The 25991-nt window shown below is 36.6% G+C and overlaps 1 protein-coding gene and 1 non-coding gene across 2 annotated transcripts in view; one reads left to right on the forward strand and one right to left on the reverse strand.

Moving 5' to 3' along the window:
- The window catches only part of KCND2 (potassium voltage-gated channel subfamily D member 2), a 554649-nt gene that overhangs the window by 89093 nt on the left and 439565 nt on the right, over positions 1-25991 (forward strand). The gene's annotated exons all lie outside the window — the stretch shown is intronic.
- On the reverse strand, positions 23387-23490 carry LOC119059555 (U6 spliceosomal RNA). The gene has a single exon (XR_005084431.2). It is a non-coding gene; the product is annotated as a U6 spliceosomal RNA (small nuclear RNA).

The raw sequence follows: 25991 nt of genomic DNA on the forward strand, positions 1-25991 counted from the left end.
GTTTCACTGATATGAACAGAGATTTGATTGGCCAACCTGCCCTATCCTCCCTCCATAAGAACTGGTTGAAACACCTTTCAACTTCATTGTGAGTAAATGCATTCTCCTGGACCCAGCATTCTCTCTGACAAATGACATGCAAAACTGAAAGGAAAGGGTCCTACCTGGGGCAGCTGAGAGACTGCTTTAGCCATTATCCAAAATATGCTTAAGGATTATTTATTTATCTGCTCCTTAGAAATAAGATTGTACATATCAGAGTTTGCACGTGTTGTTTTACTGTTGCTACTTAATGCCTGTAGTTTATTATAATGTCCTTAGAAGTTTCATGACTTACTCATTAGCATATCACTGGCAGTAGAGCAGGTTTTGAACATATGTAAATAGCCTGCCCAGGGACCCCATGGTAGTATACCAAATACTCAATAAATATATGTTGACTCTGTGAATGAACATGTTGACATACATATCTGAACTATAGGTTTTAAAGGATAATTTTAACTTATGCTCTCTAAACCAAGTATCATTCTACTTTGTTAACATCTCAACATATGCTCTGCTTAAGGGAGGCTTATACTACTGGCCATTGTCTATTTCTCAATCCTCCAAAGAAATTTACTTTTGTTCTTCTACTTCCACCTAAGAAAGACTCACCATGCTTCTCAGTGCCTCCCATATGACTAATTAGATGGATATCTGAAGCAGTGGGAGAAGTTTAAGACCATCACCATTTCTATCATCCCCACCGTGTCTGAACTACCATACTCACACACTCATGCACACACACAAGTGATACTTTCTTTGGGAATGTGGACATCTTGTAATACTGTCTTTCTGTAGTGTATGTACCTATCTGTCATTTAACCTAATGAGGTAAATATGAGTAAAATGGCTAGAAATGAAGGCCAGTAATCTCAGATAATGTCTTTGGATAGATTTTCATTTCAAACACACTTGATTTTCCCCCCTGGAGTATATACCCAGTCTTCTGGTCCTTCAGATTTACCCTGCTGCTAAACATTTCTCAGGGAAATTCACTAGTAATAAAGAGGAACTTTTAAAGTTCTATATTTTTGATAATACCAGACAAATTTATTTACTTAATGTTTTGAGCTGCTACTATGACCCAGATACTTTCCTAGATACTGTTATGTATTGCTGAACAAAATGTACGATGTATCTGGCTCCCTTAGGGTTTTAATTTTACTATTATTTATAATTTTTCCTATCTTTAATTATTTTCACTCCATAGTCCATTACAGCTATATGAACAATGAAATAATGTTATTTATTAATCCTTCCATCTAGTGTTTCATCAATTTACAAATGCAATGGATAATAATTTAATTATATATTTGATATGTATATATTCCATGTTGTATATGAATTTGTCTACATTTTTTAATGGATAAGAATTTTGAGGTCAAGATGATAGACTAGGTAAACATGGCTTACCTCCTCACACAACCACATCAAAATTACAAGTAAGCTTAGAACAACCATCACTCAGAACCATCAGAAACTGAGGTGAATGGAAGTTGTACAACTATGGCATTAAAGAAGAAACCAACTATGGAATTCAATAAGAAACTACATGGAGACTGGTAGCAGGGGAAGAGTTGCAGAAATGGTCTAATCCCACATCCTAATATGGTGGATAAAAATCAGGAGGGATATCTGAAAAGCAAGGGGTCCAGCCATATACCAGGGTCTCCAGCTCAGGGCCCCAGTTCCAGGAAGAGGAGTCCTCATAACTTTTGGCTGTAAAAACCAACATGGATTGAGGCTGTGAAAGACAGAAACTGCTGGAGTCTCAGGTCATTCCTTTAAAGGGCCTGTACACAGATTTATTTTTGACTCACTCCCTCTGAGTATTGGGCAGCAGATTGAAAGGCATCAGAGACATATGGGGAGGAACTGAATTATTTAGCATCAGGCAAGAACTGGGGGGCAGCTTTATCCCAGACTTAAGTGCTGGCAGAGGCCATCATTCCTTTTCCAAGCCCTCACCTGAAAGAACCACAGAACTGGCAGATGGACGCATATCAGACTCCATTAACCTGGCTCACACTGTTTGCCATATCGTGGTGGTTCCCTGAGGCCCTACCCCACCCAACTTTCAAGGCCACCCAAGTTGTTTCCAGTGGTTTCTCCATATGAATAAATTGTCTTGGCTCATGCTTCACATTTTCCTAAATTCTCTCAAATAAGCTGCATTTGGCTTCAGCTAACCCTGAACCTTTCAAGAAGTTGCCCAGGCTCAGTACTTGCAGCAGCTGGACTTGGTTCACAGCCCGGCCTTACCTGGGCATCTCCAAGCCAGCACAAGTAGCAGCCACCTGCAGATTACTCTGTAGCTCATACTATGTGAACCCAAACTAAACACAGTCAGTGGGCTGATCTTGGACATGCCAACAGCAATCAAGGCTCAACAACAGGAGGATTTACACAGTCCACACAGTGGACACACCTTGAGTACCCAGCTTGGGTAATCAGGGAGGTGGTGCCACTGGACTCCACAGGACACCTACTACATTAGGCCACTCTACCAAGAATGGAGTCAAGGCAGCTTTACCTAATACATAGAAACAAACATAGGGAGGCTGCCAAATGAGGAAACAAAGAAACATGACTCAAATGAAAGAACAGAACAAAATTCCAGAAAAACAACTAGACATAATGAAGATAACAATCTATCAGTTGCAAAGTTCAAAACACTGGTTATAAGGATGCTCAAGGTATTTAGTGAGGACCTCAACAGCATAAAAAATATCCAGTCAGAAATGAAGTGTACACTAATTGAAATAAATAACAATTTACAAGGAATCAATAGTAGAGTGAATGAAGCTGAGAATCAAATCAGCAATTTGAAATATAAGAAAGAAAAAACAATCAATCAGAAAAGCAAGAAGAAAAGAAATCCAAGAAATGATGTTAGTGTAAGGGACTTCTGGGACAACTTTAAGCACACCAACATTTGCATCATGGAGGTGCTGGAAAGGACAGGAGAGATAGCAAGAAACTAGAAGATTATTTGAAAAAAATGACAGAAAACTCTCTTAACTTGGTGAAGGAAATACATATGTAAATCCAGGAAGCACAGAGAGTTAGAACATGATGAATCCGAACAGGCCCACAACACAACACATCATAATTAAAATGGCAAAGGTTAAGAACAAACAGAATCTTAAAAGCAACAAGAGAAAAGAAGTTAGTTACCTATAAGGGAACGTCCATAAGACTTCAGCTGATTTCTCAAAAGAAACTTTGCAGACTAGAAAGGATTGGCAAGAAATATTCAAAGTGATAAAAAGCAAGGATCTACAACCAAGATTTCTCTACCCAGCAGAGCTATCATTTAGAATTGAAGGGCAGATGAAGAGCTTCCCAGACAAGAAAAATCTAAAAGAGTTCATCACCACCAAGTTAGTATTATATAAAATGTTAAGATATCTTCTTCTTCGAAAATATAAGCAACAAAATGGAAATATATATATATATCTATCAACATTGATTCTAAAAAACAAAATAAACAAGCGGAAAAGAAACAGATTCATAGATACACAGAACATTTTGATGGTTGCCAGATGGGGAGGGAAGTCAAGGGGATGAGCCAAAAAGTTGAAGAGATTAAAAAGTACAAATTGGTACTTAGAGAATTGTCATGGAGATGTAAAGCACAACATAGGGAGTGTAGTAGCCAAAAGAACATATATGCATGACCCATGGACATGGACAATTTATGGGGATTGCCTGAAGGAGTGAGGAACTGGGTAGAGTAGGGTAAAGGGGAAATAACTGGGACAACTGTAATAGCATAAAAAACATATAATTTAAAAAAGAAAGAAAATGATTGCCTTGGTTGTTGTGGCTCAGTGGATTGAGTGCCAGCCTGTGAACCAAAGGGTTACCAGTTCAATTCTCAGTCAGGGCACATGTGTGGGTTGTGGCCCAGGTCCCCAGTAGGGGGTCTGTGAGAGGCAACCACACATTGATGTTTCTCTCCTTATCTTTCTCCCTCCCTTCCCCTCTCTTTCTAAACAAATAATTAAATAGGTACATCTTTTTTTAAAAAGAAAGAAAATGTTTTGTACAGCTGTACAATGTGTTTTTTAAGCTCAGTGTTATTATACAAGCTAAAAAGTTTTTAAAACTTTTAAGTTCAAAAAGTACAGAAGTCACAGTAATCTAATGTTAATTTATTACTGAAGAAAGATAAAATTTAATTTGGCATAGCCTAAGTGTACAGTATTTATAACATCTACAGTAGTATAAGGTAATGTAGGCGTTCACATCCACTCACTCATCCAGAGCAACTTCTGGTCTTGTAAAGTCCTCATGGTAAGTGCCTTCTACAAAAGTACCATATTTTATCTTTTATACCATATTTTTCTGTAGCTATTCTATGTTCAGAGTCACAAATTTTTATCATTGTGTCATACTGTCTATAGTGTTCATCAACATGCTATACAGATTTATATCCTAGGGAATAACAAGCTATCACATCTAGGTTTGTTTAAGTGAACTATGTAATGTTCACACAATGATGAAATTGCCTAACAAAGCATTTCTCAAAACATGTCCATGTCATTAAGTGATCCATGACTAGTTAAAGATCTCAACATGAAAGCAACCTGAATTTAAAATGGTCTTAACCCCAATAACTGGTGTCAATAAATGGTCTTTATAAGAGAAAGAAGACAGACATTTGTACACAGAGGTACATGAAGAAGAAGGCAGTGTGAAGACAGTGGCATTGATTGGAATTATGCGCCACACTGCAAGAAATGCCAAGAGCCATTAGAAGCTGGAGAAAGGCAAGGAAGAATATCCTCAAAATGCCTTTGTAGAGAGTATGGCCCTGCCAATACCTTGATTTTAGACTTCTGGCTTCAGAATGGGAGAACAAATGTCTGTTGTTGTAAGCCAAAAAGAAAAAAAAAAGGAATTTTGATAAGTTGATATGACATTACATAAATAATGTTTTATAGAATTTTCAGGCTTATATAATAATGTTATTTTATGAAGAACTTTATTAGTATTTATAAAACTACTAGATTATTAAAGTTTTTATCTGTTGCCTTTAAATGCACATTCCGTGTTTCATTCAAGAAAACAGGCATCATTTTTATTAAGTGATCATAGTTAATTTTCTCAACCACTTTATTTTATTAAATTGCAGAGTCCCATGATAATACAATGTTAGTGTTGCAAATTTTAACCTTCATAACTCAATAAAATGAAAAGTTAGAGTTTTTATAATAGCATTAATTTTCTTACATTTCCTATGTCTTATAATAAAGTGTACATTTAGAATACCAACTAGCAATTCAGGAATTATATATAATCAATGTTGGACAAGTTAATGTTACTAAGAGGGTCTGAACTTTCATATCCTCTGATTTGTTTTTAAATTTACAGCTTAACAGTTACCTAATGGAAAGATTTTGCATTTAATTTTCTAAATTTTATGAAGCTGACAAGAACAGATAATAAAGGTGGAAAGTTGATAATGATTATTTCAGTATGATGACTATTTCATTAGGGTATTTAGAAGTAACCCTGCAAATATTTAATCAGCGTGTTGGTTTTCAGAGTGCTTATAACATATCCATGTTATTTCTCTCAACTACTTAGAAAATTGTAATTTAGGGAAAGATTTATATTCACATGATAGCCTATAAATGAGCACCTTTTAACATATACTGAAAGTGAAGTACATTGCCATATCCTGTTGTAGTAGCAGTCATAGTTCCATTTCAACAAATAGGGATTTAAAGAATATACACCCAAGTCTATTATATGTACCCAAATGTTAAATCAGTTATAAACTGCAACAACACAAAAATGAGTTCAAAGAAAAATCTGCCTTAAACTGGTATTTCCCTATTAAATGTTGTAAAGATATTTAAGTGTAGTTATTGAAATATAAATGGCTTTTTATTATTGTTAAAGACTAATGACTTTAATCAAATTGTATTTCTTATAAAATTCTTATACAATTATCTACATTAAATGTCCAAGTTATTTTATTACTGTAGAAAAACCATAAATTTTAGAAAACATTTTTAAGTATTATGTATTATATATTATATGAAATTAATTGTGTTTCATATTATAATTTACATTTTATATAACATGTTTTATAACATATATTCCTAGTATAGGTCATAATTATAAATCATAAATATGGCTTTAAAATTTTATTTCATTTAAATGGGATCACCTAAGATCACAGGAGAATACACACAAATAGAATGGAAGGTTATGACCACACTGTCTCTCTCTAAGCCTTTGGCAGTGTTGGCAACAAACATGTGCACTGTACAGAAGCATGTAGTAAAATTGGCAGTTTTTATGTATTGGCTTTTGTTCAAAAGTCAGGGAATTGGGTTCAGGGTTGTGGACTTCCTATGATTTATTTTCAAAGTTCAGATTAAAAGACACCTGATAGGCAGTTGCCTTCATTTCAGGATTTGATTTGAATTACTGTGTAATGATTGTTTCTGAGATGGGAAATGAAATAGGAACAGTTTGGGGAGAAATGAAAGAAATATGACCAATAATCAATTAAGATGCCTATAAGATTTCTAGGCCATTGAATATATGGGCATAGGGTTTAGGAAAGGTTAGATCTTTTTGCTCCACAGACACCTAGGGTTTCTAAAATAATCTGAGGGAATCTATGGGATCAAAGTAGCTAAATAATGTTCTAAGATGTTATTTGCTTATTTCACTGTTTTGATATTTTCACTGATGCTGTACAAGCTATCATGCGTAATGGTGCCTTAGTATAAATAAAGGCAGTGGCCCCAAATTTTCACAATCTTTATCACCATTTGGTTACTATTTAAAAATAAAGAGCCAACTTCTCTTGTTAGGAAAGCTGTAAAGAGCTATTAATTTTATTAAACCTCAATTTTTGAGATTTTTAGTGTTTAAATATTTTGTATGATAAAATGACAAATATTCACATAGGCCCTTTTTTCATGAAATACAACTGACATGCCAGCTGTGGTTATTCAGCTGCGGGTATTTTGCCGACATTTTCTCAAAAATGAATGAAACAAGCCTGTTATAACTATTACTTGTAGTTAAAGGCTTTCCTGCTAAGATTGGTGGTGATGTTGAAAATGTGGTTTTTAGCTTCTGCGTGGCTAAAGAAAACAGTATTAAATTAAAAAGACAACCAACTGTATGGGAAAACATATTTTCCAATGATACCTCAGACAAAGGTTTAATCTCCAAAATATACAGAGAACTTACACAACTTCACTCTAAGACATCTAACCCAATTAAAAAATGGGAAAAGGACTTGAACAGACACTTCTCCAAGGAGAACATACAGAACATCCAGAGACACATGAAGAGATGCTCAATATTGTTAGCTATCAGAGAGATGCAAATTAAAACCACAATGAGATACCACGTTACACCAGTCAGGATGGCTATCATAAACAAAGCAACAAACAACAAATGTTGGAGAGGGTGTGGGGAAAAGAGGTCCTTAGTTCACTGTTGGTGTGATTGCAGACTGGTACAACCATTATGGAAAACAGTATGGAATTTTCTCAGAAAAATAAAAATTGACCTGCCTTTTGACCCAGCAATTCCACTGCTAGGATTATATCCTAAGAATCCTAAAACATCAATATCAAAGAACCTATGCACCACAATGTTCATAGCAGCACAATTTACAATAGCCAAGAGATGGAAGCAACTTAGGTGCCCATCAGTAAATGAATGGATCAAAAAATTGTGGTACATATACACAATGGAATTCTATGCAGGAGAGAGAAAGAAGGAATTACTACCCTTTGCAACAACATGGATGGAACTGGAAAGCATTATGCTGAGTGAAATAGGCCAGGGGTTGAAAGACAAATACCATATGATCTCACCTTTAACAGGAAGCTAAACAACAAAACAAATAAGCAAGCAGAATAAAAACCAAGACACTGAAATAGAGAACAAGGGGACAGTGACCAGAGGGGAGAGGGAAGGGAATTTAAGGGGGAAAAAGGGGAGGGATTTGGAGAAACAAATATGAAGGACACAGGGACGAGAATTAAGAGGGGTGGAAATGGGAGGGAGGTGGGGAGCACGGGGCGGGGGGGGGGCTGGGATGGGAGAAATAGACAAAAAACTGTTCTTGAAAAATAACTAAATAAAAAATTTTTAAAAAGAAAATGTGGTTTTTATATATGCATTTTATAATAAAATGTGTCAACATTTGAAAAATGAGTGTAACTAAGGGAAATGCTATTTTACAAATGTCCAATGTTACAAAATTATGCATGGCTAAAAGATCCATTCAAAGTGCAAAGTAGAAAAAAAAGGATTTCAATGTAAGAGAATCTGAAAAGTTCATTAATATGGTTTCAGATTCCATCCTGCAGCTACTCTTTTAGAAGATGCACTTTTTACAATTTGGTGTAGTAGCAGGGAATAATACTTGGTTACTTGAAAATACTATTATAATGCCCCACTCTTTTCCAAATGTGTATTTTTGTCAGGCAGAATTGTCTTCATCTATTTCAACCAAAAGAGCATATCTTAACAGATTGAATACAAAATCCAGCTTTATTCTATTACACCAATCATTAGATTTGCAAAAATAAAAAAATGCCACTCTTCTCATTTATTTTAGATATATGTATATTATATCTCAAATATATGTACTAGATAGATATATGTGTATTATATCTCAAATATATGTATTAATATAGTTATTCTATGATGAAATGTTATTTAAGTGAAAGTAATGGGTTATTATTGTTCTTTTTAAAATAATTAATGTTTAAATTTAAAAAATTATTGACTGTTTTGATTACTTTGGACATAGCTTCAGCCTCAGTTCTAAGGAAAAAATATAGTTTAGCTATTTCCCATTAACTGAGATTTATTTTAGATAATCCTGTGGCCCTTGGCATTGGATGATCATTACATAAATGTGTGTGCACACATAAAAAGGATTATGTGACTAAGGAGACCCTTACTTGGTATAGGCAAGTATGCTTTAACAGGCATTTTACTTTAATAACTTTAATTAAAAATTCTCTGCAGAAAACTCATAACAAACACATTATATATGAGATATACATTATGTAAACTGTGACATTCTTTGACTTTGATAAGTATCTACAAATATGTTCAAGTGAATAATATTAAGATATATAGTTTTGGGAGGAATGATGAAGTCATAAAGTCAATATCCTGGTAAATTTAATACTTTTTTTCTTTTTTATTAATTTTTTTTGGGGTGACACTGGTTAACGAAATTTTAAAGGTTTCAGGTACACAGTTCCACAGTGCATCTGTACACTGTACTATGTGTTCACCACCCCAAGTCAAGTCTGTATCCACTACCATTTATCCCCTCTTCCACCTCCCCCACTCGCTTTTACAAATGCACTCCCTTGCTTGCTTTTTTATTGAAACTCACTAACATAATGTATCTTCTAGTAGGAAATCCATGCAGTAGAAAGCACAGCTTCATCAATCTTTATCATTATCATTTCTGAGAAACTTCTACTGATAGTATTTCTAAGTCCTCCATGAAATTTTCTCGTAAATTAAAATATCTCTATCAATTCACCAAATTTACATAATTAATTCATACCTGAGTACTTAGAGAACATTGATTATATTTTTGTTTTTCCTAAATCCTCATAGTGAAAATATTTAAAATCTTATGTTTTAGAGGGAAAAGCTCCTAGGTATCAGATAACTCATCTAGAGGAGGAAAAGTTATGAGGAAGGACAAACCAGTCTCAATGAGATTATGAGTTCTGTGATTCTTGTGTTAACCTTGAACTGAGGGAGGGCACCGAATTCTTTATGCCAACCCCATATCAGTGACGTTTGAATGGAAAACTGCTGAGATGTTATATGCCCCCTGAGCAGAAGAAATGCCATTCCTAGTGATAATATATTTTTAACATTTCTCACAAAGTCTTGAAATAATGTATTTTCTCCTAGGTATACCTTTAACACCACATAAACTATAATTATACTGCTCAGACTATAGTTACTTGAAGACTAACAGCAAGTATTAGGCTATTTTTTATAAATATAAAATTTAAGACATTGTCATGGGAATTCTAAATCACAGGTGAACATTTGGAATGACCACAGGCCCTATGGTAGCATATCATGACAATAGAGAAAAAATGAAATGATCATAAAATCAAAATCCTGTTGCCATGACTTAGTTGAAAACATAGTTGATCAGAGTAGAATACCCCAGTTTGGCTCACTGGGTAAAACCTAGTGCAGAATTTTGAAAGGCCATAGTATTGGTAAGGTCAAAGGAACCCTAAAATGGGAGTAGTAGAAAACTCACAACTTTTGCGTTGTATCTTCTCCTCTATTGGTTGCATTTCACCTTGCCATGTTTTATTCAGCATGGCTCAGAATCTAATATTTCACAGCACTCTCATTCCCTATACATATTGCGTTTGGGCATCTTACTCTCCAGACTATTCCGAAGCTTTATGCGAAGCCAGCAATTCTCTTTTCTTGCTATTTTCAGACTAATTCTCATTGCCAGAAAATCCACATGACCCCATGAACAGATAGCTTTAAAAAGTTAATGTTCCAGACTAACCTTTGATTTTCAGTACTGCTGCATCCTAGTAGGCTCTTTATTTTCTAAATACAGAGTTTTATTTTCTACAGAGTTCCTCTGTAACTCATCAGCTTCTTCTAGACCTCTCCTGGTACATTCATCACTTTTTCAGGTTTGTTCTTTTCCTAATTTATTATCTTTCTACTTGCACTATGTAAAATTGCCCAAAGGACCAACATCTATTGCTAAACATTACCAGAATTTAGAAACAATGTGTAACAGTTTATCTCAATCCTAATAATACTGAAAAGTAAGTGTTATTATTACCCAATTTTTTAAATAATGAAACAGTGGGACAACCTACAGTTACTAATTTGGGGAGTCAGGATTCAAAGTTGAGATTTTATGACTCCCAAGTTATAATCACATTCATTACAATGTACTCTTCCTGTTTGTTACGAGAATCTTAAGTGATTTTCACTCTTCTATCCTAGCAGCAGTTTAAATCTTCCTAAGAATCCTTTCCTCTATAAGAATCTCAAATTAACTCATTCATGTGGGTGAACATTTAATCATCTAATATTATTGCAACAAATAAAATATCCCAAGCCTCATAATAGATTTTTTAAAAATTAGATAATTTGTTTCCTGCCTTCCAGAGGATCAGAGTCAAATAAGGGAGATAAGACCAGTATTCAGTAAATACAGGCTGTACATTAGTTTTACTGGGCTGTCATGGTAAACTGCCATGAACTGAGTGCTGTAATCAACAGAAACTTATTTTTTCACAAGAGCAAGGTGTGTGCAGGTTTGGTTTCTCCTGAGACCTCTCCATGGCTGTCAGGCAGCTACCCTTTTTCCATGCCCTCACATTTCTCTGTGCACATACACTCCTGGTGTCTTCTTGTCTTCTTTTCCTGTAATTTTTATATTAATGATTTATTGTTTATGCTATTACAATTGTCCCAAAAGTTATTTTGCTCCTTTGCCTCCCTCCACCCAACCCACTCCTTACTTCCATAGTCAATCCCCATACCATTGTCCATGTTCATTGGTCCTTCATATATGTTCTTTGACTAATCCCTTTACCTTCTTTTTAAAAGTTTTTATTGTGTTTTTTCTCCATTACCCTTTAGTTGCCTTGTATCTCCCTCCCTCCAGCAACCACTACACGTCATCCACAAGGACCCTGGTGGTATGGATTAGGGCCCCACCCTCTTGACCTGATTTAATTATCTTTTTAAAGACCTTATATCTAAATACGGTCTCGTTGCCTGGTAGGGGATTGAACTTCAATATGAATTCAGGGAGGACGTGATTCATTGTATAACAGGCAGCAAATACAATTGTCTCCAATATCATACTTGATGATTGTGAGTTTTAAAAAATACTATAGGTGTGTAGAAAATTGAGAATTAAATATAGTATAGATGAAGGTGATTCTGACACATATGTTAGAGAAAAGGAGATATACTCATAAACTAGAAATTGATGGATGGTAAAATCTGGAAAAAAATGTGACAGAGGGACAGAAACTTTCCTAGGAGGAAATTAACCATAAAGGCAAATATTTATGTAGGAATTAGCAAGATGTGTATAATAGGATAGGAAGGTCGGTAAGTACAGATGGACCTCAACCTTAAACATGCTTCTCTAAATTTTTCTTCACCACAGCAAAATCTAGCATAGACTTACGGATTTGTTTTGTTTTTAATATCAACACATAAATCTAAAGTGGATTGATTTAAAGCTAAAATGGTCAGTTGGTGGTAGATGAAGTAAGCAATTACAATTTGTTGCATTGAGCTCAAACTTTTCTTCTTGGTGCCTTCCATTTAAGGTTTCATTTTGTCTATCCTTCATTATCTTAACCATTCCCTAGGCAAGAACCCTGTGTTTCTACTAGCACATATCAACACTCTCCCTTAGGTATGGACCCTGGATCTAAATCTACCCTTATGCTCTTGTATTTATCTTGCCTGAAGTGCTCTACCTAACTCACCTTCATTAATTTGTTTTGAAAGTCTGTCTTCAAGTTCACCTTCTACAGGGGTAAGCCTTGCCTGAGGTTTGTAATCAGTGAATTCCTAACTGCACTCAGCAAAGTATTTGATAATATGCTATCTTGCAAAGATCTTTAGCTATTCCATGCAGGTAAATTTTGTCTTCACAATTAGAAGTAAGGATGTCATTTGTTTCCTCCTATGTTGTCTTGTGCATACAATAGATATGCACAATACATTGTAAACTTCTATTAACTACAAAAGTGAGGACTATTCTGTAGCATAGCTCAGATATTTCAAAAGAGAGAAAGAGAGACCTTCACAAGCCATAGGAGGCATTCATCGATTGTTAGTTACTGTTTGTCAAATTCATCTCCTCCTACCCTCTATCTTATTGCATGTGCACTGTTATTATACATAATATTATGCTTCTAGCTTTGATCTGAAAGGTTTGGAAAACTGAGATATAAAGTTGTAAAAATATTACAGAATCTACCTAAAATCTATACAAAGATGATGCCTTTCCAGCAATATTATTTGGCTGTGTATGACATTTATTTTGAAATTAGACTGAGTGAATCTACATTTTTTTCTGATGTAGATGATTTAGGTCATAGTGAAATTGATTTTTTTCTCAACTGGTTAACCCTTTCTTTATATATCCTTTCTTCATTAAACTAGATTATGTCATTATTATATACATTCCAACTTAAAAACCCAAATTTTATTTACGTGAAAACAATGAATAAGTACTTAAATTTACAGATGTTAAAAATGAAAATGGGCCATTTGGCTGAGTGGCCTGGAAAGCAGGAGAGACTTTGACTGGAACTGGGTACAAAGAACTCTTGCCAGTGGACCATGAGAGGTTACTACAGTACTTTGGATTAACTAGAGAGAGATCCTGCCTGCACGGTGACACAGCTGATGGTGCCAGCGGCCTGCAACACAGACGTGTGCTCTTTTCCTGATTTACGGTTGACTTTTTCATAGTAAATGGAAACTCTGGCAGGTTTTGAATCAAGAATTCAGGATTATCACATTGGCTTCTTCACCCGAGATGCCTGAGTGGCTTTTGATGAAAAAAGATAACTTCTGCCAAGATGGAGGAGTAGGTGGGAACATGTTTCATCCTCACACAACCAAATCTAAAAACAATAAAGTTTTAACAACAAAAAACATAACCAAACCACACAGAAAATTGAATACGGAGTCCGGAAATAACAGACCACTCAGCTAAACCGGTGAGAGGGGTGAAACCAACAAAAAAGATCCCGGTGGTGCACAGGAAGCCGGGGGTGCGGATCCCAGATGCAGGCTAGCTACGGGCGGAAGCCAGGGAAGAGGCACTGCTGGCTGTCTGCAGTCAGTCATGCATTTGCACGCAGATAAACCAGTGAAGAGGCGAGCATTGAGACAGATCTCGCAGGCCCCAGCGACTGGCGCAGGGTGGCAGACTCGCACATTTGCGCTCCAATTAGCAGGCGGGGGCAAGCGGAGAGGACCACCATTGTCCCTCTCTGACCCTGCCCCCACATACAGCATCACAAACCTGCGACCTGGGTGGCCCCGCCCCGGTAAACACCAAGGCGCCTCTCCTCGTATGTATGTAACAGGCACAAACAGAACAAAACATGGCTCAAGAACAACTCAGAGCCCCAGAGCCAATAAATCTAAGTGATGAAGAAATAGCTAAACTTTCAGATGCACAGTTCAAAACACTGGTGATCAGGATGCTCACAGAACTGGTTGATTATAGTCACAAATTAGAGCAACATATGAAGGCTAAACTAATTGAGATGAGTGGAAATGCATAGGAAACCAATAGTAATGGAAAGGAAACTGGGACTTAAATCAAAGGAGTGGACCAGAAAGAGGAAAAAAATGACCAAACAGAAAAGGATGAAGAAACAAGAATTCAAAAAAATTAGGAGAGGCTTAGGAACCTCCAGGACATCTTTAAATGCTCCAACATCCAAATTATAGGGGTACCAGAAGGTGAAGAGGAACAGCCATGAGTGGAATACTTATTTGAACAAATAATAAAGGAGAATTTCCCCAATCTGGCAAATGAAATAGACTTCCAGGAAATCCAGGAAGCTCAGAGAGTCCCAAAGAAGTTGGACCCAAGAAGGAACATACCAAGGCACATCATCATTACATTAGCCAAGATTAAAATGAAAGAGAGGATTCTAGAAGCAGCAAGAGGTAAGGGGACAGTCACCTACAATGGAATTCCCATCAGACTGTCAGCGGATTTCTCAAAAGAGACCTTATAGGCAAGAAGGGGCTGGAAAGAAGTATTCCAAGTCATAAAAACCAAAGACCTACATCCAAGATTGCTCTATCCAGCAAAGCTTTCATTTAGAATAGAAGGGCAGATAAAGTGCTCCTCAGATAAGATCAAATCCAAGGAGTTCATCATCACCAAGCCCTTACTATATGAAATGTTAAAGGGACTTACCTAAGAAAAAGAATATAAAAAAGATGAACAGTGAAAGGACAGCAAACTCACAGTTATTAACAACCACACCTAAAACAAAAGCAAACTAAGAGGACAGCTAGATCAGGAGCAGAACCATAGAAATGAAGATCACATGGAGGGTTAGCAATAGGGGAGTAGGAGGAGGAGAAGTGGGGAGAAGGTACAGAAAATAAGTAGCATAGACAGTAGATAGAAAATAGATATGGGGAAGGTAAGAATAGTATGGGAAATATAGAATCTAAAGAACTTGACACACGTCTTCATGAACTAAAGGGAGGAGAATGGTGGGGGAGGGGGTGTGCAGGGTGGAGGGGAACGGAGGAGGGAAATAGAACTAATGTAATGGCATAATCAATAAAAGAAAAAAGAAAAAATGGAAATGGCTTTTTACTTATGTTACTTCATCAAACACTTAAATGATGTGATCACTTCTGTTTTTGTTTTCCTTTTTCCACTTCATGGTATTTATGAGCCAATTATTGCAAGTAGCAGGTAAAATTCTGTTAAAACATTTGTCAGGCAACATCATATGTTTTTGCTTAATTCAAATTAAGTTCAGCTCAAATACCCACCCTTGTCCTATAGACACACATGTCATAGGACTTTTAATGCTGATCATCTGTTGTGGTCACAGGACCCATGCTTGTTTGTGTGACCACACACAGATTGGTGGAGCTCACACGATTCCAAAGTGGTCCTTCTTTTTTAACTGTCACATTAGCCTTTATTCCTGCAAGTTGAAAATCACTATGTAACCCAGGTGGTACAATGGGTACCTAAACCTTGACCCCAAGGACTGCTTAATAAACTGCTTTTAGCCCATCCTAGCCTATAAATTTTCTTTTCTAACTCTGAAACAGGAATTGTCTGTTTCCCATTCCTTGGCATTAGTAGAGCTCGATCTTCAGGAATAATTTTTTGTTGTGTCCTTGGAGATGGAACAATTCCCCCCCCCACTTTTTTCCTCCTAATGAATACAGCTTAGAAATAAAACAAGTTAATTTCTAAGTAGATTATCTGCCTACATTAAATTTTAAATAAATCACCTTCCTGCACTTAGAAAGACAATTTGTAAAAGCCATTGATTTGAGGGTGGAGAATTGGTATTTGAGGCTCAGGGCAGGTGAGAAGGATGAGAAAAGCCACATGGTGAGTGAGTTGCATATTAAGCTTGTTGCATGAAAAGAAGAAAGCCATGAGTAAAGACTGAAAAGCAGAGAGGCAAAGCAGATGTGCTTAAAACACAGCTTCAATAAAGTATATTTCACATAATGATTTGCTCTGTTCTCCAATGATCCCTATTTGGCTGCTTCATGTTATGAGAGAACCTGGTTGAAAGGAAGTTCCAAAGTCAGTTCTAATTCTATTGAAAGATTATTGTGCAGCTATTTAATTACCTTAAAGAAGTCTAGGCTATTTCTATACTGTCAGAACTTAAGAGAAGGATTACAGTCTCCAGTAAATCTAGTGTCTTCTTTCTGAATCCAATAAACATCATGGTCCTGTGAGGACTTCCTGAAGAACATATAGAATATACTACTAAAAATGATAACCAAACCAATAATCTTCCATTTTATATAACTATACAATATTATAATTAAAGTGATTGAGTATTACCTATTTGGGTAAGACTTTATCATTTGATCCTGAACTTTTCTGTATGAAATTATAATTAAACCTGTAGTAAAAGAAAGTGCTGCCATAAAATATTAATATTCAGATTTTTTTCCTAAATTGCGGTAGCCTGGTACTCTCTCCATAAATAATTTTTTAGAACTGTTGTAATGGCATGGTATTTATGTAGCACAACTCTACTCATTTAAATGTATGTAAATGTTAAAAGTTACATTTTCTCTGGTTTAAATCCCAGACCACCTTATTGGTGCAAATCATTTATCTGCTTGACGTTTTACAGTGCATGGTCCTATTCATTTTAAGGTTAAGGGAAGATTTCAAAGGCATTTAATTAGAAAAAAAGAAGGAACAGAAAAAAATTCTTTTCAAAGCCAGGAAAGTGGTGACTCTATGCTAGAGGCCTAACATTTAATTATATTCACATGCAAATATATAAGTAGAATGTGAATGCTGCAGCATATGAACAATGACAAAAGCAGGAAATCAGCTGAGAGGCCATGTGCTCTAATAGCTTGCAGGATCCCTGGGTTCCAGCTCCAGCTCTGTAATAACTAGATGACTGACCTTTCAAAAGTCATTTATCCTTCCTGGGCTTCAGCTTCCTCAAGTATAAAATAAGAGGTTGCTGTAGATTCTGCCCAAGATTCCTAAAAGTCTATAATTCTATGACAGGCTATATATTATTGCTTCCTATCAGAATCAGTTCAACAACAGAATATATTTTATCTTTGGAAATTACGTAATATATTTTCTGCCTTTCTGCTGAACACTACTATAGACTGCACTGTGGATGAGCAGAACCAAGAAGGTGTAAGCAGAATATTTTTCTTTGGAAATTATTAATTAGAGATGGGGAGGGAGAATAACTAGAAAAAGGAGGCATGAAAGGGGAAAAAAGAGATTTTCCTGTTAAGGAGACTGGTATAAATCCTAGGGTGTCTAATAAATTTCTCAATTTACATCCCAAGTGAAACTTCTCATCTTTTCCACAAAATCTCCTCCACCTACATTTTAGTGATCTCAGGTGATGGAAAACCCCCATCCCTCCCATTTCCAGGTGAAACATCTTATGAGTTATCCTAACTCAAAGATCCTTCACACACACCACATGTAATCCATGGTTTTATGTTTAAAATATACCCATAGAGCACCCACTTCTCATTGCACCACCCTGGCCAGAGCCATTGTCATTGCTCGCCTACACAATTGCACCTGCCTCTTAATCAAAATCCCTGCTGAACCCATGTTCCATTTTAGTGGCCAGAGTCATCCTACCAAAACCTGAATTTGCTATGTGACTTTACTCAGAGCTGTGCAATAACTACCTGTTTCATGCAGAATAAAATCTAAAGTCTTTATAATCATCAACATGGCCCTACATGACCTTCTGTTATTCTTAGACTCTTTTGGGACATCTCTTTACCTTCTTTCTGCCCCACTGGTATGACTCCTTCTTTCTGTCCCACTGGTATGATTCTTCTTGATCACCTTGCCAAGCCTCTATGGTCTTCTTACTGCTTTTTTTTTTTATTCCCAGAGCTGATAAGGGTCCTGTGCACTCACTGTTCCCTTTGCCTGGATCACTTTTTTCCCAGATACCCTCTTGGTAAACTTTATCACCTGCATCATTTATAGTTTCTGCATCATTTATAATAGTGCCTGGTATATAGTAGCTACTGAGTAATATTTGTTGAATGTATTAACCTTAGGTGTTATATATTATCCACTGGAACTTGTTTTACATTCTCAGTTGCTAATTCATCCAAAGTATATCTAGTTTATAAATTCAGCATCAACTTGGTATTTTTTGCCAAGTTTTCTGGGGGGTCTTATTCTATTATATGCCATTGATAACTTTGTACTGAGTGCTCTCCAGAAGGAAGCCTCTTTTAGTAAATGGAGGCATATTTAATACCCAGATTTCTTTGAAGAAAAGTAGTGAGAAGTGCAGTAATTTAACTTTCAAAGCAAACCATCCACATACTAGGAGGCACACCTCACGCATTGGATAAACTGAGATTATGCCAGAAGGAGGACTAAGTTCACAAGAAGCAAAGTAGATTAGTTATAAATTACACAAAAATATATCAGCATACACAATTGATATTGTTGACAAACAAATAAAAAATTATTTAAAGATACAAACAATGATGACGTATGACAAAGGTAATTTAAAGCTCACAGCTGTTACTTATCTCTTTGTATTTTGCTTTGAGATAGGGAGAAAGGAAGGCAAGGAGGGAGGAAGAAAGGGAGGGAAGGAGAAAGGAAGGAAGGAAGGAAGGAAGGAAGGAAGGAAGGAAGGAAGGAAGGAAGGAAGGAAGGAAGGAAGGAAGGAAGGAGGGAGGGAGGGAGGGAGGGAGGGAGGGAGGAAGGAAGGAAGGAAGGAAGGAAGGAAGGAAGGAAGGAAGGAAGGAAGGAAGGAAGGAAGGAAGGAAGGAAGTTTAAGAGTACTAATTGAAAAAGCCTGCCTTTGAGATGTGTCCTAAGCCAAGGAATCACTTCTAGATGTGGGCAGCAAGAGTGCAAGTCTAGGTAAAGTCATTCAGACTGGACATTATATCAGACAGTAGCAATCCCGCAGTTTTCATACTGGGTCAAAGGGATGAAGATGAAGAGGCCAGTGAAAACACAAGACAAAGGTCAATATATCAGCTAGAGCTCCTTTTCCTCTTCTCAATCTCCACTCAGAGAGGACAGAAGATGAAGGTATGTGCTTGCATTTATTGTAGTGAAGGGTCTAGTTATTGCCCTAAGCAATACAACCTTCTCCTAACTAAGGTAAGGGCAGAGGTGCTGGGATGTAGGGAATTAATGCAGAGATGAGAAAAATATTAGCATTCAATTGTGCAATTACTTAATTTTTTTTGATGTGCACGGTTGAGGCTATCAAAAAGAAGGAGTTGGACAATGCATCTATAAGAAAAGATAAATGAGATTTTTGAAACAGGATACACATGTTCTAAATAGAAGCTTCATGAACAATATAAATGAAAATTTCCGTAAGTATTAAAAATAGATGTTTAGGTAAAGAATCATATATATGTTGCCCTGACTCTTGTGGCTCAATTGGTTGGGTATTGTCCTGAAAAGCAAAAAGTCGCTGGTTTGATGACTGGGTTGGGGTTTCGGTCCCCTGTAAGGTCACAGATGAGAGGCAACCAATCGCTGTTTCTCTTTCACATTAGTGTTCCTCTCCTTCTTTTTCCCTCCTTTTCTCTCTCTCTAAAATAAAATCATATATATCTTAAGATAACTTGTATATAATTGAAAAATGAGGTAATTTATACTAATTTAGATATGAATAAAATAAGACTGCAATAGAAATTTAAAATTATTCCAATATTCCCTTAAAATCTTAAAATTGCCAAAAAAGTTGATCTCTAAGGATTGTAGGGGTTTGACAACAGTGTCCTTTCTCATAAGTGATTTTAGACAACTGTGAATTAAAGTGGAGATGATTTCCGTTAGCCAACAGTGTTGTAGTGAATCACAGTCCCACAGAAAGATAAGAAATCCTTGAGTTGTGTTTAAAACAAGGTATTTTGCATAAGGCCAAGAGTCCAAGAAATTTTTATTTAGATTCTTTTATAATATTTGAGTGAGGCAAGCAAGGAAATGAGGATCTGTTAAATGTATCTCCATCTAACTGTATTTTGTATTCCTTTCTCATGTAATATTTCTGCACTAAATCTAGACCTCCAGTTCCAGGAGATTGCCTGTCTCCATGCTACTGAGAATTTATAATGTAATAACTACAATGAAACACAGGTTTTCCATGCACCATAGATAACTTTATGCCTTCAAGATATTATCTTTTAAAATCCTCTTTCAGTGAGGCGGCAAGTTTATCAATATGGAAACGGCTCGGGATTGGAAAGGCAGGAGTCATTTTTTGGGGGAATTAGAGGTAGATAGTGTAAATGGAACAAAGAGGGGCACTAATGAAAGAAAAGGATTAATTAGCCCAGCTGCCCATGGTGCAGTCAGGGTGTTCAGCAATCCAAGATGAATGTGTGAGAAGTATTGGATTATCCACTTGGCCAGCTGAGTGTGATTAGTGCCCCAGTAAAGCAGATATTATTTTTAAATGTATTTAAAACTTCAAAGTAAGTATAAAAAGGTCATCTAAGTAAAGTTCTGTGTTGGTCATCTAGCCTTATTTTAGGACTTATTACAATCTGTTCTTTTTTTAAATTTTTTTCAGTTAGAGTTGATGTACATTATTTTAGTTTCAGGTGTACTACCACATGATTAGATGCTTACTTACATAACTTATGAAGTGATCAACCTGATAAATCTAGTATAGTAACTACATAGTTACTAGATGGGTGCCACCCATCTGACTCCATATATAGTTATTATATTATTATTGACTACATTCCCTATGCTGTACTTTATATCTCTGTGACTATTCTGTATCTACCAATCCATACTTCTTAATCCCTTCCTTCACCTTTTTCACCAGTCCCCCAACTACTCTCCCATGTGGCAACCATCAAAATGTTTTCTAGATCAATGAGTCTGTTTCTGTTCTGCTTTTTCATCTATTTTCTTTTTTAGATTCCATATATAAATGAATGTATATGGCATTTTTCTTTCTCCATCTCACCGATATCACTTAGCATAATGTCCTCTTGGTCCATCCATGTTGTTGCAGATGGAAAGATTTAATTTCTTTTTGTGGCTGAATCATATTCGATTGTATATATGCACCACTTGTTTTTTCTACCCATTCATCTATTGATGGACACTCAGTTTGGTTCCATACCTTGGCTAATGTAGGCAATGCTGCAATAAATATATAGATGATATATATGTCTTTTAGATTTAGTGTCTGGGTTTCTTCAGATAAATACTGAGAAGTGAACTCGATGGGTCCTTCTTTGTCTCTTGGTACAGTCTTCGTTTCAAAATTTATTTTTTCTTGTATGTGTTTATTGCTACATCAGCTTTTTTGTTTTGTTTTGTTTCCATTTTCATGAAATATGTTTTCCATCAGTTTAGTGTCAGTCTATGGGTGTTTTCGATCTGAAATGAATCTCATACATAAACATCTTGTTTTGATAATCATTCAGCCACTGAGTATCTTTTGATTGGAACATTAGTCATTCACATTTAAACTAATGATTCATAAATATGTATTTATTTTCTTTTTACTTATAATTTTATCTTATTTTTCTTTTTCTTAAAGAAGACCCTTGAACATTTCTTGTAATACTGGTTAAGCAGCAATAAACTATAGCTTATTCTTATGTGGGGAGCTCTTTATGTTTCCTTTGATTCTAAATGATATAGTCTTGGTTGTAGGTTTTTGCTTTTCATCATTTTGAGTTATTTCATACCAATCTATTCTGGCCTGCAAAATTTCTGTTGAGAAATCAGCTAACAGTCTTATGGGAACTCCCTTGCAGGTAAAGAACTTCTTTTCTCTTGTTTCTCTGTTTTTAACCTTTGGTATTTTAATTATGATGTGTCTCAGTGTGGGTCTCTTTGGGTTCATCTTGTGTGGGACTCTCTCCATTTTCTGGCCTTGTATTCTGTTTTCCTCACCAGGTTTGGGAAGTTTTCTGTTATTATATTTTCAAATGGATTTTCAACATTTTAGTCTCTCTCTTCTTCTGGCACCCCCATGATGCTAACGTTGGTATGCTTAAAGCGATTCCAAAGGCTTTTTATACTATCCTCATTTTTTTGTATTCCTTTTTAATTTTCGCTTTTCTGATTGGGTGTTTTCTGCTTCCTTATAATCCAAATCACTGATCTGATTCTCTGCTTCATTGACTCTTCTGTTGATTTCCTCTAATATATTCTTCATTCCATTTAGTGTATCCTTCATTTTCATTGTTTTTTATGGTTTTCATGTCCTTTTCTAGAATTGACACTATTGCAAATGTCCTCAATTGCTTCCCCTTTCTTATTCCCCTTCTACACAGTGCCCCTGGACTTTACCACATTGCTGTCTGTGTCCATGGGCTATGCTTGTATGTATATATGTCCTTTGGCTAACCTCTTCCAGTCCACCACTCTCCTCTCCCTCTGAGATTTGTCAGTCTGTTCCATGCCTCTGGCCCTACCTTGTTTGTCAGTTTATTTTGTTCATTAGGTTCCACATATGAGTGAGATCATACTGTATTTGTTTTCTTTTCTGACTGGCTTATATTTCTTAGCTTAATAATCTCCAGGCCCATCCATGCTGTCACAAAAAATTAGAGTTCCTTCTTTTTTAAAGCTGTGTAGTATTCCATTGTATAAGTGTACATCTTTTTAATCCATTCATCTACTAATGGGCACTTGGGCTGTTTCTAGCACTTGGCTATTATAGACAATGCTTCTATAAACATAGGGATACATATATTCTTTCTGATTGATGTTTTGGGATTCTTCAGATATATTTCCAGAAGTGAGATATCTGGGTCTAACAGCAGTTCCTTTTTTAATTTTTTGAGGAAACTGCATACTGTTTTTCACATTGGATGCATCAGTCTGCATTCCCACCACTAGTGCATGAAGGTTCCCTTTTCTCCACATCCTCACCAGCACTTGTTTATAGATTTATTGGTGGTAGTCATTTTGACAGGTGTGAAGTGTTACCTCATTGTAGCTTTAATTTGCATCTCTCTGATCATTAGTGACATTGAACATTTTTTCTATATGTATAGGGCCATCTGTATGTCCTTTTTGAAGATGTGTAAAAATATGTAATACTTCACAAATTTGTATGTCATTCTTTGGCAGGGGCCATACTAATCTCTGTATTCTTCCAGTTTTACTCTATGTACTACCAAACTGATCACTTCATTTTCTTCTTCATGTTGTTGAAGTTCTCACTAAGTTCCTTGAGCATCCTTATAACCATTGTTTTGAACCCTATATTGGGTAGTTTGCTTGCTTTCATTTCATTTATTTCTTCTTCTGGAGATTTCTACTAGCCTTTCATTTGGGACCTGTCTCCTAATTTTGGCTACTTCCCTGTTTCTTTTTCTATGTAATAGGTAGCACTGCTATGTTTCCCAGACTTGGTAGTATGGCCGTATGTAGTAAGTGTCTTGTAGGGCCCTGTGGTGCAGCCTCCCTGAACAGCCAAGCTGGGCACTCCAGGTGTACCCTCTGTATGGGCTGTGTGTACTGTCTTATTGTAGTTGAGACTTGATTGCTGTTGGCATCCCTGGAAGGGATTGACACTCCAGGCTGATTAGCTGCAAGGACCAGCTGAGACTACAGTGGAGGAACCACTGTGCAGTGGCCAACCACACAGAGTAGAACTCCCTTTAGTGGGACTTTGGTGCCTACCAAGTCCACCCCTTGGGTTTGTCACTCATGGAGGTGTCTGGACTGTAAACTGGTGTGATCTGAAGCTTTTCACTGGGTGCACTGGCTCTGAGGCCTCCCAACAGAAGGCCACAGGACACAATGTACCACCTGTGTCCTGACCAAGGCCATTTGGCATGAGCTACAGAGTGATATGCAGATGGCTACTACTTGTGCTGGGCTTGCAGGTGCCTGGGAGAAGCCAAGCTATGAATGTAGGCTTGCTTCCTCTAGTACTAGACCTGGGGCCAATTAGCATATGGTAGAAGACCAGATGGTGCTTGTCTGAGAGATTTTTAAAAAGTCCACAGCATGAGACAAGACAGGTCATTTGTATGGAAAAGCTACTGGGAAGGGCTTGGGAAGGTCTACAAGTTAGGTGGGGCAGGGCTCAGGAAATCACCAGGTCAGGGCCAACAATGATAGCTACGTTGATGGATACTCAGATATGGCATTGCCTGCCTTCTCTTTGAGGGGAGAGCTCAGCAAGGGAATAATGACTTTTGCCAGCTCTTATGTCTTATAGAAAGCTGCCTCGCCAATTCTTACTCTGACTGCAAACAATTCAGTTCCCCTCTATGTCCCTGCTGGCTTTCAAGGTGTTGCCCTAATGCTAGAGCTCAGAATGAGTGAGTCTGAGTAACTCCATGTGTGGGCCCCTTAATAGAAATGGCTGGGGTTCCAAAAGTTTGTCTCATTCAGCAGCAATCCCTGCTTGTTTTTATAGCCAGAAGTTGTAGGGACTTATCCTCCCATCACTGGGCTGAGGGTTCTGATGTGAAGCTAAGTTTCCCTTGCTCTTTAAGGGAAATTCAAAGCAATGTGGGACCAGGGCATATGTGTCTCTGGTCCTTCTACCTGTATCAATGTAGCTTCCATATATCCTTAGTTTTAGGACTCTTAACTCAGCTAGGTTTCAGGCATTCCATATTATGGTCGTTTTATGGTTTGTTATAATTTTGATGTGGTTGTAAGAGGTTCCGAATACTGTATTTACCTAAAAATTTATTACTATTTTGTATAGAAATGTTTGTGTGGGGAGTCATTTATTAAGTAACTTTTCAACTCTTAGGGCCTGTAATAGAGTCTTTGTGTGTGTGTGGAAAGCAATCAGGGCTTGATATTTTGGGAGAAGCTCTGCACTACTACAGAATAGGTAAATACTTCTTCTCCAGCTCTCAGTGGAGTAACTCCATTCTCTGGGGCTGCCCTTGCTCCAGCTGGAGCCCTACTTGTGTGAAAACAATGGGAAGTAGTTAGAAGACAGCTGTCCTAGAAAAATGCAAACAAGTTTGGTTCTAACTTGAAGTTGTCTAAATTTTTGTTTATTCATTTGTTAAAAGAACAGATTGGGCCAGTTCACTTCCCGAATCTAATCATTGTCATGAATCTGTGACCTTGGGTAACAACCAACATTTTGGTCATGTTTCCTCAACTGTTAAATTAAATTGTGGGACTATAGTTTACCTCATCCATCTCTCCCTTTCCCCCTCCCTTCTTTTTTCCTTCTAAGTTAATGAGATAGTATGTTTGAAAGCACTTTACAAATTCAAAATGTGGTATGTAACTGCAATACATATTACAATTTCTAAGACAGTGTAGGTCAACAGTTACTGAATGCATTTTATATACCAAGCATAGTGCTAATGATTTATAATACATTATCTCCTACCGACTTAGCAAATTTACAAGGTTGTTATCACATATTTCCTGCAGGTAAGAAATCTAGGATTCGTGAGAGTAAAGGGGTATTTTAAGGTCAATCATAAATAACAGAATTTAGGATTCAAACCCATGTGCCTGATACCATGCTGCCAAGTTTATTTCTTGTGGCTTCGAGCAAAGTGAACCAAAAGAATCAAAGCAGCAGGGGTTTTCCTATTGTGCTCAGGCTGAACATAATGGCTGCTCCTCTGTTCCCTTTGAAAAAAGACAAAGAAGGTCCATATAGCTACTTCTATGGGATAGAGCTGACAAATAATTTTAA

This window comes from Artibeus jamaicensis, unplaced genomic scaffold (assembly GCF_021234435.1).
Source record: "Artibeus jamaicensis isolate MK-2021 breed Jamaican fruit bat unplaced genomic scaffold, CSHL_Jam_final contig_540, whole genome shotgun sequence".
Lineage (NCBI taxonomy): Eukaryota > Metazoa > Chordata > Mammalia > Chiroptera > Phyllostomidae > Artibeus > Artibeus jamaicensis.